At 47.2% G+C, this 16,220-nt stretch overlaps 1 protein-coding gene across 6 annotated transcripts in view; it reads right to left on the reverse strand.

The window, feature by feature from the left end:
- The window catches only part of LOC135914339 (progranulin-like), a 538,683-nt gene that overhangs the window by 298,044 nt on the left and 224,419 nt on the right, over nucleotides 1-16,220 (reverse strand). For 3 of the 6 annotated variants that reach the window (XR_011511401.1, XR_011511402.1, XR_011511400.1), the window contains exon 2: nucleotides 12,154-12,328. The exons of the other annotated variants lie outside the window; for them this stretch is intronic. The gene's annotated coding sequence lies outside the window, so the exon portion shown is untranslated. The remainder of the gene's footprint in view (nucleotides 1-12,153; nucleotides 12,329-16,220) is intronic. 6 annotated transcript variants of the gene reach the window in all.

The raw sequence follows: 16,220 nt of genomic DNA on the forward strand, positions 1-16,220 counted from the left end.
AGCTGTAGATGTTATGAGATCGCATGGACTCAATCACTGCTAGTTCCGCAAGTTTCTAAAAGCGACCGAAAACACTGAGTTCGCAGACGTGACGCATCACACACGGCAGCTCGACGGTCAAGCTGCGAAAGATTTTTGTATCGTTTCTTTAACCTTAGGGAAGAAATAAAGTGTTCCTTGCACAAAAGGTTACGCCGAGCCACTACTGTGCAATTGCTAGCGCTTTGGAAATCGGCCTTTTGCCTCGACTTATAGGACCACATGAACAGGCACAGTGTGAAACCGCAAGGAGAGGCACACCTCATTCAAGGACATAAAAAAGCTTCAGGGCAAAATTGCATTTTGACAAGCAGATGCAAAATCGAAAGTGGGAGCATTTTCGTTGCCGATCCAAGGATTAGCGCGGAGACTAGAGCGGCATTTTTTCCCTAACTGTCAAGAATCATCGACGATCTCGACACACAATATTGACCGCGATTTTCTGACCTTGGCACCAGGAAGATGAAATTACAAATATACCCAAATTTATTTAGTTGTGATGTGGATGGATTGCCAGGCTTTTTTCAACTAGAAGTGATTGAACTACAGTAAAGCGACATATTGAAGTACAAATGCTAAGAAGGCAATCAAATCAATACCTAGAAGAATACAGGCTCGGAACAGTACCCAAACTTAAAGCTATAATTGTTCGTGGGTACATGTCAATTTTTTGGCACTGTGTCCATACTTCTGGAAGCAAACATTTTCCTTAATGGGAAATGGAGAGTCTAGATACAGGGCTATATAATATATCTAACGAACGCCTGAGCTTTCTGACTATTATTGCTCTATCAGGCTTGCCGCCAGAGATTGCTGAATAATAAAGTCAAAGCATCAGGTCCACCACTTATATTAGCCCACCACTCATATTACGTCTTGGCAATGGGATGCAATTCCCATGCATTGAAATATAGTACACCCTGCTTGGTACCCGTCGCGGTTGCCCAGTGGCTGTGGCGTTGTGCTACTGAGATCGAGGCCACGGGTTCGAATCCCGACCGCGGCGGCTGCATTTCCATGGGGCTGAAATGTGGGAATGATTAGCTACTTATTTAGACGCTCAGTTAATTAAGAACCTCTGGTCAGTGTCCTGTGTAGCATTTTGCTGTCATAACATGCTTCCCCATTTGCATTCTTAGTATTGTTGACCTCCCTGCCTTTCCTGTCCTTGCTCTTTCTTTCTCTTTCTCTCTCTTGGTAGTAAGAGAGAAAACAAGGGTAGGAAAGGCAGGGAGGTCAACCAGAACAGCATCCGGTTTGCTACCCTACACTGGGGGTGGGGGAAAGGGGAATAGAAAGCGGAAGAAAGGTAGAGAGTAAACACTGAGTACGTGTGGGAGGGACACCATACACAAGGACACTATAAACGGTCTGTTAAGCCCGTGCACTTCAAGTACCGCACTAGTGCACGAATCGCTTTTCGAGCCAGTGACGGGTGTGGCCACGGTCCGAGTATCTTTGACTCGGTGAAAGGTCTCGAGTCCAGTCTGCATAAAGTTGCCCGCAGAGAGAGGCATGTTGGTAATACAAATGGGCAAATATGCTAATCTAAACGCGTAAATATTTTCCTCCCTCCTGTTTTTCCTGTGTTAGAATTCAACTCCATATTTATTTATTGGCGTGATTCTCACCTTTGATATTTTAATCAGCTGTTTCTGGTTTAATGTGTTGCAATTCGTATCCGTTCCGTTCGATGACATTCTGATACTACAGTCTTTTATACATTGTGTGTAGTCAGCGAGCACCTTCAATCTCAGTTGAAAATTTAAAGCCTCCGTAATTATGCTAAATTTTCATTCAAGCACATGCGTATTAATTATGCTTCGATCCTTACTGTTTCAGTGCTGTCGCACATTCCCATTGCCGTACGTGCTATTTAGATTCATCTGCTGTTCTCTCTAAATATTGCGAGGTCCCTACGGAGGTTCGTGCGTGCTATAGAAGGCCTTTTATTTATGTTCGATGTGTTCTGCATCCCAACTATACAATTCGGTTATTAAACAAATAGAGAGCTTCCCCATAAATCACTTGTAACCACCTGCCTTAGATTGTTTATTTTATTTAATATTTCTTTTTGCCACACTTGAAAACCTGAGATGAAAGGCTTACGTTTTAGGGCGTGACAATTTGGTAAGTTAATTACCGAGTACTTTATTTGTGGCTCATTCGCTGTTAATTTTTCCAGGCAAGTTAATCCGTTCAATCGCTCAAGAAAATTAGCTTAACTAGTGCGCCGCCCGAAAATCCTTGCCCTAAAAGGTAACCTGTCCAGTACAGCAATAGTTATCGTTCACACGAACCATACTACAAAATATATGAATTAAGGCCTCATGGTTATAGGTTCATGGAGATCTGAAAAAAAGAAAAAAAAGAAAGGGTGGTTTTTTGAAACGCGTTTTCGCATAAGATTTCTAAGTCTAGCTTTATTAAAAGTAAGCTTAAAATCCAACACACACGAGTAGTTTTAATATCTTATAATGTGAACGTTGTCTAGGACAAAACGGCGCAATGCGACAGACCAATACGAAGCAACGTTCTCTGTCCCGCGTATCGCGTGATTTTAGTGATGACGATGCTACACCAACTGGCCTACGCTTCTATACTATATAGCGAAGCGTAAACGCTATGCACAAAAGTCAAAACGGATTCGTACAATTGCCGGAGTTACAGTAACGGCACAAGAGCAAAAAAGAATAAAAGGAGCGGCCCTTTGTAAATGATGGTGACATTTCCAAGACCACCTCAACGTAATGTAAATATCTGCTTGGTGCAAATAGAATGACTGCGAACCATCAGCACTTTATGCTAATGCTAATGTTAGGCTAATCCTAACGAAGTTATTTTGCTCCTTCTTTTTGCATGTCATTGGCGAATGCCAACGTAACTAATTAAATTATGAAATTATTTGAATAAAGAACGCCGATTAATTGGAACAAACCTACTGGTCTATATGAGTCAGTGCAGTTACTTATGCTTACGAATTTATTTTCGCTAATATTTATTTAAGTCTTTATTGTCCTGCCCCAAACACCATCACTGGTCACCGATCCGGCCCACTGGCCGAAAAATTTGGAGATGCACGCTCTAGAGGGCCCAGATGGCGCTTTCGGCGACGCGCCGCCTGTTTCCTCAAGGTTAACCATTGCCGCTTCTGCCCTGCTATTGCGCGATCAGCTGTCGGAAATGCAACGCGGTGTCCCCTATGTATTGCAATGTGCTGCATTCATCCTGCAATATGAGGAGAGTGCGAGAGGGAAGGCCTGTGCAGTAGTTGGCTGCACAAATAGTGATTGTCATTTTAAGCAATGGAATGAATCTGTGTCGTCAAGTTCACGGACAGCTGATGCCTGCAGCAGTACTGCCTGTGTTGCCGGTATTCCATGATTCACGGCTATCCTCGAGGATAATAAAATTCACCCATGCGATAGCGTTAGCATTGCATCGCTAGCCTCCAAAAAAAAGAAGGAATTCGACACCGGCACGTCGGCAAGAGTGAGTATACCGCTCGGTGCATAGTGACAAAGGGAGTAGCACCGCTTCCTGGCACAGTGAGTTCTCGCATGTTATCTGCACATATCTGCGCCAACTCACACCAAAGTTAACGTACTTTATATCCCCTGCGTATTAATAATAAGTAAACGGACACACTCTTGAATCAATGCGCCGAAGCATGAATAACGGACTTACGCTGACAGCACACCAATGTTCGAAGCTGAACGCATTTGCGACGATCCGTAGAGTAAGCGAGTGACTAGCGATAATACAAGTTTGCTGTACAATCTACTACAAATTACAGAACTTGTAAGCGGCAAGAAAAACTCTACCGCAACTGACAACACCCGCGAGTGATTATAGGCAGAGAAGGAACCATATGATAGTGACGGCAGCTACGAATGTTACTGAGTCATAGACACGACAGACTGCTGCTTCAAAGTGATTGTCAAATAAAGGACGAAGAGCAATAGTCACTGATCCCGGTTTAATTCTGAAACCGAAAATTCGAATAGCTTGGGATGCATTTGTAGACCCGCTTCTAGTACAAACGGCGCATATACGCCGCTCGTACCAATTGGAGAAGGTGCGGTGCGCTCTGAAAGTGTTTACATGTATTTTTGAAGCTGTGGCCAAGGCTTCGTGTCCTCCACCCGGTCGTCGTCTACGATACTGGCCGAATATTGTAAACACTGGATTATTGTGCACAGAACATTTACGCTTTAGATCGTGTGCACGACAAGAACAAACACTGGAGCAACAAAGACAGCTGAGGCAAGCAATGGACGCGTCGCCTCGTGATCAAACAAGGCAGGTGCCAAGGGGATCTCCGCGATAACGATAGGAGTAAGGGATAAGCTCCAAATCTTGCATTTGGCGCCCAGAACTCTTCGCCGATCCCACAGGTGTGATGCCATGGGTGTCACTCTATTTTCAAGGAATCCGCTCGTTTACATGCTATCAAAGGTTGGTAGGCACTTTTTCTATTATATTCAAATTACACGTATCTATCTATGCGGTCCATATAGCACCGACATGACGCTGCCATTGGGAGCTTGTACAAGCATATGAAGGGGAGTCGCCATTCGCTTTCCTAGTTTACCAAGCCTCTGCTCAAGGTAATACGTGCTTATATGATGCTATAGAAGTGTAGTCATGCAAGCAGCCTTGCTTGAGGTAACACTTTTATTTGAGATATTTAAAGTGACGTGATCTTGCCGTGGTCTTTCCGCGCACTGGAGAACGGGAAGGGGGATTGCCTGCTGCGAGCTAGGGCACGGCAACGTACCGGCATTGCTCAAGATAGGCGCACCGATTATCCCGTAGCAAGATGGGAACCAGTCAGCACTCCTCGCTCCCGTGCATGTGGGCTTCATCCCAAGGGCTAGTTGAGATTAATCAAGTTTTGCATCAGTGACCTAGCTAGAAGTGGTGAACATAGCTCGCTGACGGTCCTTGAAACCGTCGAAAAAAAAAGTTCTTTGTTTCCCTTTCTTTTTACAACAGAGAGGTATAGCTGTGCGACTAGATGTCGCGGAGAATGTGCGTTCTAAACGTCCGCTCTGAATGTCACCTCGAGCTTAGTGAAAGAATCATTGTGGCTAGCGCAATCAAATTTGAAAGAAACATTGGGAATGTTGTTCAGGCGCCGTGCTGTCCCAAATGCAGTGACAACCGTGAAGAAGTGGATGACGAAGCACAAGTCAGGGAAAAGTTGAATTGTGAAACAAAGAAAAGAAAAATAACAAGTAAGATTCACAGGCCACGTGTCGTGCTTTCGGGGTCGCAGAAGCTATCGATTTAACTTCTGTCTGTTCGACAGCAAATCTGTTATTCCAACTATAGTTGCAATGGAGAAGGCTCGCAGCAAATGTTAAGGAAAGTTGGGCTGTGGGCTCACTCGGCTCGACGGAAGATGGGCTGTTGACTCGCTCGAGTCGATACGGTTGACGATAAGCGTGCTAACGTGTTCAGACCTCTCTGTTCAGGCTTGCGGCGGCTCAACCGATCGAGTCGACTACATGGAAACAATGCAACAGAGGCCCCCACTTGAAAAAGCCGTGGTCGTATACGTAACAACCATACCCTGCGCGTGTTCTGCAGTTTCCGAAGACTTGCTCTGGAATGTCATGATTATTTTTTTCTGCACTACATTGTCGTTGTTCCTCGCCGTTCCTGCGTTCAGTTTTCTCGATGTGCTGCTGAATCAGAGGTGTGTACGGGCTAATCGGCGAAGATGTGAATGGGCTTTTTTCATAAGGTATACAGTGCACGATACGCGGCTTATAGAGAGGAGCTTTTTTTTTTTCAACGGATGCTAGGACTAAATGGCTGTTACTAAAACAGACGTTATTTTGCCTCGCGTGGATGGCTGAGTTGAACGCGCTCAGGAATTCAGTGGAAATAAAGAAAGCAGCACGCCGTCATTCTTGATTTTTTCCCTTTAAGCCGCCACGCAGCTCAGGCGAAAAATACGTTGGAAGGTTTCCAGTGTGCGTCATGTTCTACATGCTTCGACTAAGAAGCAGCGATAGAAAATAAGCCTCTTTGTATATGCGAATGAAGCTTTCTTGGACGTATAACGATACTGTGGCTCTCAGGCTAAGTGATGTTCCAAGAAATACATAAATAGCATATGGCGTCTCATGAACGGAAATATAGACGCAGGATGCTACCCTTTTCAGTTTGTCACTCGTTTTCGTTGTCGAGATTTTGGCGGCTCACAGTGTTTACTCGAAAAATATGAGAGCCATCGTGTGTTCCGAGATCCACCGTATCGTTCATCAAATATAATTCGGATTCAAGCAGAAGCAAGAAATGCACGAGACACGTGAGTATATAGTGCAGTATCGTCTGACAAAAAGAGGCACGCGATCGGTCTTCTGGCAGTGAAGGGAAATAGCGGAGAGGGGCGATCGAGCAAGGTGCCTGCCGTGTTATCTGAGCACCTCCACAACAACGTGAATCTCGCTCAATTGCAATAGTTTCATGCGTTGATGTACATCGTGACAGCCAAGGCAAACCCTAAGCACCCGAGCCTGAGCACTTTCGAGTGGACGGATGTTATTTCTGCCGTTATTGGTCAGCTATCACTGCCAAGCTGCACCTCAGATGCCTGAGAAACAAGCGTCCAGTACAGTTGCATCATCACGTGTACTGAAGTACACCATGCTTTTCCTCCAAGGAACTTGAAAAGATGAGAGATGGCTGTCAGGCGCTTCTTTAGGTGGGCAACATGGGGACTCCAACGTAGATCACGGTCCATCATTACCCATGACCTGTGCGTCCTTACATAAGAGCTATTTTGCCCATCGATGGATAAGGCGTACGAAGTTATTGGCTTCCGGCTAAATGCCACCAATGCACAATTTTCGGCAGACATCCTGAGGCCTTGTTCCCCAAGGTACGTCGATATGAACGTCGCAGATTTTTGCAGCCTTGCACGCGCTTGAGTACGCGTCACACCAGTCGGCGAGACGCAGATGTCGTCGGCATGTTATAGCGGAGATAATGTATGAGGCAAGGCGGCTGGTCAGTCTTGAGCAGCTCTAGCGAACGAAAGCATCATTAGCCCGGACAAGGGTCCTCGTGGCCCTGTCCTATACAACGGTTAAATGTCAGGGGAACGAATATGTATATGCCGTGTCTCTCAGCTAATAGTAGCCGAGCTGTTCAAAAAGACAATCAATATAACACGGTGCAAGATACACTTGTAATGCCTATGGTGTTCAGTCGTCGGAGGTTTGACAACTGAACACCGTATAGGTCTTATAATGGCAGTCTGCACCAATGTTTTCTTAACGTTGCATTTTTTCGATGAAAAGCTTGGCTAACGTATAGCTGAGACGCCACATAGACCAAGCGTGTACTGCTGCACTGTTCCTGGAATCGCTCGACTCGTTTGCTGCTTGCCGTATAATGTTTCAGCGGGAGCGATGGCAGACGAATACGTTGCAGCTGATGATGATATAGCATGATATAGGATGATGTAATCTTAATTGAAAATGACTTCAAACCCATCTATTGGGCGGAAAGGGCGAGAATATGAATGAAGGCCACAGAGATGAAGGTCCTGTAAGCGCGTCAAGAATGTTGACTTGCAATGGCGGCAGTCGACGATCCGCAGCTTTGCCTTGCGTAGCTCCTGCGTTTCGCCACTGATCATGCTGTGAAATTCGATGCATCGTAAGGTTGGCTGCAACCGCACACTCCGTCATACGAATTGCGCAAAAAAAAAAAGAAAATGCGACTCATTGCAATTTCTTTTGAATTCCCGTAAAATAAAGGTTTTCTTTTGTTGAACATGCTTAACTGCTCTATTGCGAGCTGCATGCATCATGCGCGACTTTTACAACGGAGTGATCTATATAAAGAAATATTTTGTAGGTCCTAAGCACTACGTTATAAAGGCGTTTGGCTGTAGTTGCCATGCGTACATGAAGTTTCTACAGAAAGAGAGCGACATTAATTATGATAGAAAATCTGAGAGGTTAGCCGCAATCAACGTTTCGACATTCTACTCAAAATTGGGGAAGGAGAAAAGGAGTAAGAGGAGAAAAGAGTAAAACGCCTTGCTGAGATCAAGAACGGCGGCGAATGAACGTGAACAGGGAAGACTCTTCAAAGTTTCAAATCCAGGAAAGCTCCGTGGAAGGATTTCATTTATTGATAGCTTTTCGAATATCACGCCTACGCCAAGGGTCCGGCCAAGGCCCCAAAAGAGCCTTTTCAAGCGAAGGTTGGTTGATGGACATTGACACAAAAGCTCTGTCAGCTATATCGTCTTTCCACAGCATGCCTCGGACATATCCACGGCGCGTGTCCAGAGTCTCGGGTCTATCGCACTGATCGCAGCCAGACTTCCTGCGCGGCCGATAAAGGTAGCTGAATGAACCACACGCCTATAGTCGTAACCTGTCCAGCGACCTTGTAGGGCGCCATTTTTTTGCGGGCTGTAACTTCAGTTGCGTATCTGCGTCGAGTCCGAAAATATGGTGATGAATGGTGACCTTTCTTTGCTTAATATGTCCCAGTATCTTCGCACAATATAGTGTATTAGGCATAGGATCGCGAAATTGTGAAGGACGCTTCATTATGGGCCATATTTGCCTCCTCGTCAGCGAGCTCGTTTTTGTTTAGTAATTGTTCTCGAGCTGCCTCGGAGGACAGCTGAAGTCTGGAATTCTGAGGCGACACTGAAAAAAAAAATAAACACGACGGGCAAGAAGTGTATTCTGTTGTTTACTACTCGTAACAGTAACACGCCGCAAGCTAAACGGTGTGAGAAGAGAGACATACAGGACCAGCACTGAACTACGAACTTCTAGACAACTATACAAAGATGCATGCACTCGGAAGTCGTTAGACGAGGCCTATTGATCCCTGTAAAATGAATTTTGCGCAATGGACGTTTCATTTATAAACTGCATGCAGTTGGTGGAACCTTTCTTGTCTTACATTTATTTGAGATTCTATTCTTAAGGGGGACCCCTGAACATTTTCTTCCGATTAAAAAACACTGCGTCTTTTACAAAATTAAGGACCAGTATTCCCAGCCTGGGCACCTTAAAGCTCGTGTACAGGATAGAAGAAGAAGTGGCGGCAAGGCAATTATTAACAGCTGCAGTGTTTGCTTCAAGTATGTTGCGCCTTCTGCCAGCACACGCGTACGCTATATAGACCCGCGTAAAAGATGCATTAATCGCCTTCCTTCGAAAAGCGCGGGAAAACTGAAACAAGCGCACCACAATACCCTCAGCGCCTCAGTGCCCACACAGAGACGCCTGAGCCTCGGGAAGACAATCTGACATAAATTCGACAGCTATACGTGTTTACAACACGTCGGAGTATACGCTCGCAATGCTCCTTCGTCGGTTCGCGCTTTCACGGATAAGTTCGGCGACACGCGAAAGGAATGCGCGCCTCGAATTCCGAGAATCGTCAGGTGTGCCTGCGGGCCGTGATTGCATACGAAGTTCTCGCAACAACAGCGAGCGGAAGGAGCGTGTACGGTGTACACGTTCACACGCGTGCCGCCGACAAAAGTGCGCAGATCGAGCGAAGGTTGGAAGCAGCTGGGCGGCGCGGCTTTTGTGATTCCGCAAAATTTTCGACAGTTGATGGATGTGTGCCATCGGCTGGAAGCGCCAGAACAAACAAACAAACAAAAAAACGCCGTGTGGAGATGCAGGTTTAGTTGTTCGCTTATTTTGCTACGCAGCAAAAGTAAAAGAAGTATGTGTGGCTGTACATGCGTTCGCAGGTTAAGAAAAGGGAGGAGGTGCGCGTGTTGGGGAGGGAGGGGAGGGGGAGAGCTTTGCTGGGCAATGTTGAAGCGCATCAGCCAACAACAGTTGCGCGATATCCCGCGCTCAACTGCGCTCGATAAAGGGCCGAGAAGAAAGTAAGATTTATTGACCCAAACTGCGGGAGCCTGCAGTCTTTCCTCGCGCAGTTTGTAAGGGATAAGCCCTCTGGATGCGGGTGTTATTACAAGAAAGCCGGGGCTCGAAGAAGGACGAAAAAAGGCGCCGCTCGATCGGGCGGTATTTTTCTGCCTGTTTATGCGCCTGATTATTCTTGGGCGCAAATCTTGCCTCGCGACGCCCGCCCTCCTCGTCTTCTTCACTGACAAGCGTGCATGCTCTTTTCAGTCGCACACATACCCATATCGGCGCTGTGCTTCTTCGCTCGCGCTCTCTCGCACACGTGTTCTTTGCGCGTCTCCCATATCGGGCGTGCGAGCTGCGCTTACAGAATGGCCGATCATACAGCGCGTCCTCGCATATATATATATGCCATGAACACTCACTCACTGGCGTGTCAAACATTGCTTGCCGCTCCTTGCGGTTCGCCCATAGTTGGTCCCTTGAGCTCCGTATCGCGCGCGTGGAGACGCCCCCCTTTGAGTCTATCCCTTCGCGCACTTTTCTCGGATATCGCGGGCCTCTTTGAAAACCCGGGCGAAAAGCAGAAAAAAAAACGTGTATATTTGCACGATGTGCTCGTTTCGTAGTGAAGCGTGCACTCTATCACCGGCCGAAATGCCGCGTCTCTCGCTAGATGAGCTGCCCGGGCATTGAGCGCGGTTATGGGCTGCAGATAGCGCGTGAGGAGAGAGCGCGCGCGGTGTTTGTACATTTTGTCCCGTCCGCGCACTTTTCTCCTGGAGCGCTTACTGTCGCGACGCATCTCCGCAGCTTCGTACATACAGCGGGACGCAACAAGATCACGCGCCACTTTCGATGCGCCCATTTATTTCGTTGCCAAGGCTGAGTTTTAGTCAGCTTGGCTAGAACTTCCGCGCTTGCGGAGCAGTTTTTAAACCGCTCTCTAAATACTACCCATCTCAGACTCGCTCGTTATTCACCCCACACAACGAAGAAAAACAAAATTACGGGGGGGGGGGGGGGGGGGGGGGAGGAAAGCGCCCAGCAAGTGTGCGTTCATTCACTAAAGAACAAATACGAATACCCGCCAATGCCTCGAATTCGATCGTCAAGTGGTTTCAGCCGCATAACCAAGAGGGTGGCGACCTTTGTAGAAGGCGCCGGCGAGAACGGTGCTTCGCGCGCTTACAGCAACGCCGTTCTCTGTTCCCGAAGAGATTGCGACGCGCATCGACGAATTTTAAAGCTTTCCGGCTAAACTGATGAAAAAATTATGCGTGTATATATGTTTAAAATTTATTTCGGCCCTCGACAGAGCTTCGTTTTTGTTCACTTTTTGCTTCATGCCTCGAGAGCAGCTCAGCATTTATCAGCCAAGAAACTTTTACTGGAGCAGTGATGAACAAGATCATCGAATTCATTGCTGATAGGGCAGAACAAGCTTTGTTGCAGGCGTTGATGTTGGTGGCGTGTACGCGTAAAAGCGCGTCGCTCGGGACTACCAAGCGTCCTTATACTGTATCGGTTTTGTTTGTTATGCGTCAGTGAGATAAATGTGTTTACTCACAAACCGTTCCTGACTTTCTCTTAGAGAACTCTCTCTTTCGAAGTGTCGTTTGCGGTCTTTAGGGAGAGGATAAAAGCCGACGACAAAGATAGACTTAATTTTTTGTCATAGTAGTGCTTTGCAGGGGCAGACTGCGACTTGTATTTGATATGACTGTCATGCTGATATGACTTATATGACTGATATGACGAAGTGCTCTTCTTGCGCTGAACGTCGGGCAAAAACGGAGTGGTAAGAGTATTTGAATGGGAACACAGACACATCACATCGACACGCGATCATAGTCGACTTTCGATAGCTATAGCCTCCGTACAGTATGTTCGACGTATCTCAGAATGCCTCCCTGCTTGCGTACGTATCGCGCTAAGGAGAGCTTGTCTAAGCTGTCTTCTCCGCAATGAGGTTCTTGTGCAGAGAAGCGCACTTGTTTGTTTTCTCACCGTGCATGTTCTGCCAAGACGGTTACCATTCCGGCCATTCACTTAGTCTGCTCAAACAAGCAATATTAGTTCAAGCTATCAATTATTAAAATATCATAATCAGCAATAATGTGTTGCGAAATAAACAGTTTTCTCCGACGGACGGACGGACGGACGGACGGACGGACGGACGTGATTAACGATTATTGACGCGTAGGCTATACAGGTAGACGCAGGCGATGCTTACCGTCAGAGAGGTTCCTCCGGCATTGGCATGAGTCGCAGTGAGCCGAATAAAACCTGGTTGTTCCTTCTTCGACATGTCAACATCAGCACTCATGATCTGCTGGTGAACGCAGTGTGTCCATGACTTGGTGGGTCACCGGACATGACAACTGTCAGCCCTGTGGAAGAGATCGCCCCTGCGCAAATTAAGTGCATTTACTTCCAACGCGGCAGTAATAAAGGTGAGCCTGCAAGGCTCATCTCCTGATTGAAGCTTAGGCACAATAGCGCAATGCCGACCTTAAATTACCTCACCACCTTCAGCAAAAGATCCAGGTAAGTGTACCTGGGCTATACCAGGTCCTCCTAACTGCGTCTACTATTTAGCATTTCTAATCCCTCAAAGTTGACTCGTGCGACGGGAGTTCACATGCCATTTTCAAACGAGAGCAGCTATAGTACAGTATGGTGGCTATGTGTTCGGATGTGCAAGTGTTCAGGACATACGTACACTGTGCGTCGAAATAACACTGCGCTTTATCAACTACATCACCATTGTCATCATCCTTTCCTTGCTCTTCGCCGCCATTGCCCGTTCCGCTGTAGAGAATAGAAACCCAGATACAGAGCGCCTCCGGCCGCCCTCTCTAATTAAAATCTGTCCTGTTTTGCTGGTGTCATGGTTGAAGTAGAGCAATAGTGATTGGCACACTGAAATACAGTGAGAGTAGCAATAGGGAATGGCAAGGAAGTTGGGCAAAGCGGAACGCGGCTAGCTGCCATGAGTTGATGGAATGAGTTAAGACGAAGCTTTAAAAAAAATTAAATTATGCGGTTTTACGTGCCAAAACCACTTTCTGATTACAAGGCACGCCGTAGTGGAGGACTCCGGAAATTTCGACCACCTGCGGCTCTTTGACGTGCACCTAAATCTAAGTACACGGGTGTTTTCCCATTTCGCCCCCATCGAAATGCGGCCGCCGTGGCCGGGATTCGATCCCGCGACCTCGTGCTCAGCAGCCCAACACCATAGCCACGACGAAGCTTTAGCTCGGGTACTCCTATCTGAATACATGTAAAAGGAGAATTCGTTTTTCGAGGCAACCGCTGCACCAAATTTGATGAGGTTTGTTGCATTTAAAAGAAAAATTAAAATCTGGTGCCTGTTCGTTTCGAATTTTCGATTTAGGTTGTCAATATTTTATTAAATATTGGCAAAAATCGCACATTTTCAGAAAACGACACTATTAAGTTCAGAGCTGTGTAACTCAGCAATGAAAAATGATATAAAAATTCTATGCACTGAATCTGATTGTACATCTAAAGCGGGCAAAATCGACATGTTACACATGAATATTAAAAAAATAAGTAATATGAAAATACAACTTTTTGCATAAACCTTGTACACAACGTAATAAATTCACATAAGATATATATTGACATAGAGGATTTGTCCGCTTTGAAAGATCTAATGGATGCCGTTTACAGAACAACGATATCTGTTATTGATGCAGAGTTATTAATTTGTAACCCGCCGTGGTTGCTCAGTGGCTATGGTGTTGGGCCGCTGAGCACGAGGTCGCGGGATCGAATCCCGGCCACGGCGGCCGCATTTCGATGGGGGCGAAATGCGAAAACACCCGTGTGCTTAGATTTAGGTGCACGTTAAAGGACCCCAGGTGGTCAAAAATTTCCGGAGTCCTCCACTACGGCGTGCCTCATAATCAGAAAGTGGTTTTGGCACGTAAAACCCCAAATATTATTAGTTATTAATTTGTAAACTTCAAGGCTCTATTTTTTTTCCAACTTACGAATTTTTGGATATTAACAAAACTCAGGCCCTAAACAAAAATTCCACTTCAACAGTCACTAGAATTTAGCTTTCTCTGTCAACTGCAACAAATTTCATTAAAATCGGTCCAGGGCTTATCTCAAAAAAGCGTATCTGCGTTTTACATCTATTTCAATAGACCGCGTCGGAGGTGGGCCCGAGCTAGCGCTCCCTCTTAAGAAAAAACAACTAAGAGTGCCAAATCTCGACACTTCTGTCACTTCTGCGCCAAAAAAAAAAATATTGGTTTACCCCAGAAGGAGGCCTGAAAACAAAGAAGGAAAATTTAATTATTCTCCATTGCCTACACCGCTGAAGACAATCGCGTTGAAGTGTGATGAAAACAGTAGCTTAATGCAGAAGTGGCGGTAAGTACCTTCTGCCACAGGGTACTATCAATAACGAATTAAAAGAACAAGTTTTATGATTTGACGATACATTGGAATCTGTTTGCCACGCTTTGCTACACGTTTTCATAACACAGTTCTTGCAGGATTCTGTGCGACAAGAACAGGCTGACGGCTTCTCCTAAAAAAAAAAAAACACACACACAGACACACACACACACAATATCACAGATGGAGATTGTTTCGCACAGCCAAGCTGTTCCAACAGAATAAAGAGCCCGGGAGAGATCTGCAAAGCCAACAGCTGGGGACGCTGGAGTCAAAGGCTCAGAGAAAACTCTTTTTGCGCAATGCGTTCCTGAGGGGTTCTTTATAACTCTTTCGGGCATTTATTCCCACCGCAAGTGTCTGAGGATGCCACAGAACGAAATGCTCTACCCCACAGAGACAGCTTCAAGAACAGCCTCGCAAGTTAGTTCCAATTCTCTGGCCTTCTCAAATCGTGTCGTCTCTCGTATATATACTCAGCTCTCTATCTCCCCACACACGCGGATTGTGCTCGCACCGCAATAGCGGCATTATTCGGCCTCAGTCCCGGAAGCAAAATGGCAGAGTGCGGGTTATTGTGAACTCCGTCGGGACGGAGTCCTTGCCCGGCCGGCTGCCACTCGTCTCTCTCCAAGTCGTCCTCCATGTTGCCATTGTGGTCCTTTGTCCCGCGCTCTGCGGCACTCCTTTTCGGCGCTGGCTATTACCCCGTGCGCCGGGCGGCTCGCTTGGATTCAAAGAAGGAGCTTTCTCCCCCCCACCCTCTCCGGAAATCCACTTGGCGGTGGAAAAGGACGACGGCCGTGCGAACCATCGTCTCTGCGCAACTGTCGCGGACAACACAAGCGCCGCAGCAGCGGCGGAGCAAAAATGCTACCGATCGACTCGAGACGAGCCTGTGCAGCGGTCTTTCCCCCGCACCACTCGCTCCCCGCCACTCCCTTTGCCCCTCAGGTCCTTTCATGGCGTCACAGCGGCGTCCTTGCCCCGGTCCGAGCCCGCGAGTCTATTTCTTTTGCTCCCTCTTTGCCGCACCACTGGCTAGGGGCGCGGCATTACAGCCCGCTTGTGTGTATACAACCCCGGCCGACCCCCATTTCAATATGAAAAGGGACACTTCTGCCGGCTCCCTGCACCGCGCCACTCGACGGCGGGCGACGACAAGTTCTTCTTTCCGACACCGCTTGCAGCACGCAAGCTGTGCCACGAGATGGAGGCCGCCGCGTATACACGCAGCGCCAGAAGCGGGTACCCACTCCAGCGCGCCTCGCGTTCCGCGACACCCCCTCCCCTCATTCTCGGTGGCGGGTCACTTCACCCACTCAGCGGCTTGCGACTGTCTCCGCAGAATCCACGCGAATTGCTTCGCCATTCATGAAAACGGTGGGCTCTGAACACCCGTGTCCTCGCACTCCTATGGGTCGGGGTGTGTGGGTGCATGAATTGAGGGTAGGGGGTTGGGGGGGTAGAGGGGGATGGTTCGTAGCTGCAGCACAACGAAGTTGTTTGTCGCTGTTGCAAATTAAGGTATACAAAAGCGGACGCATGCGTAGGCGTTTATATCTGTACGTGGTTTACTTGCCTCCGTTGCATGTTTCCAAGCAGCGCAGGCATCCAAACGTCATCGCGTCACTGTTGCCTGCTCCGTATCTTACCCTTCCACCTCCCGTCATCCATCCACGACCGACTTGCGCACAAATCCGGAGAAAGCGTCCACCCTGACGACACGTTCGATGAAGCAGTTTGCCCGGCCTTCTGCTGTACCTCTAAGGCTTTCACCTCAACGTGCACAACTCGTATTCATTAATTAGTAACTCGTGCTCTGCACTGCATTTTGCCATGACACGTTTTTTTTTCGGTAGA

The sequence above is a fragment of the Dermacentor albipictus genome, chromosome 1 (assembly GCF_038994185.2).
Source record: "Dermacentor albipictus isolate Rhodes 1998 colony chromosome 1, USDA_Dalb.pri_finalv2, whole genome shotgun sequence".
NCBI classification, from domain to species: Eukaryota; Metazoa; Arthropoda; class Arachnida; order Ixodida; family Ixodidae; genus Dermacentor; species Dermacentor albipictus.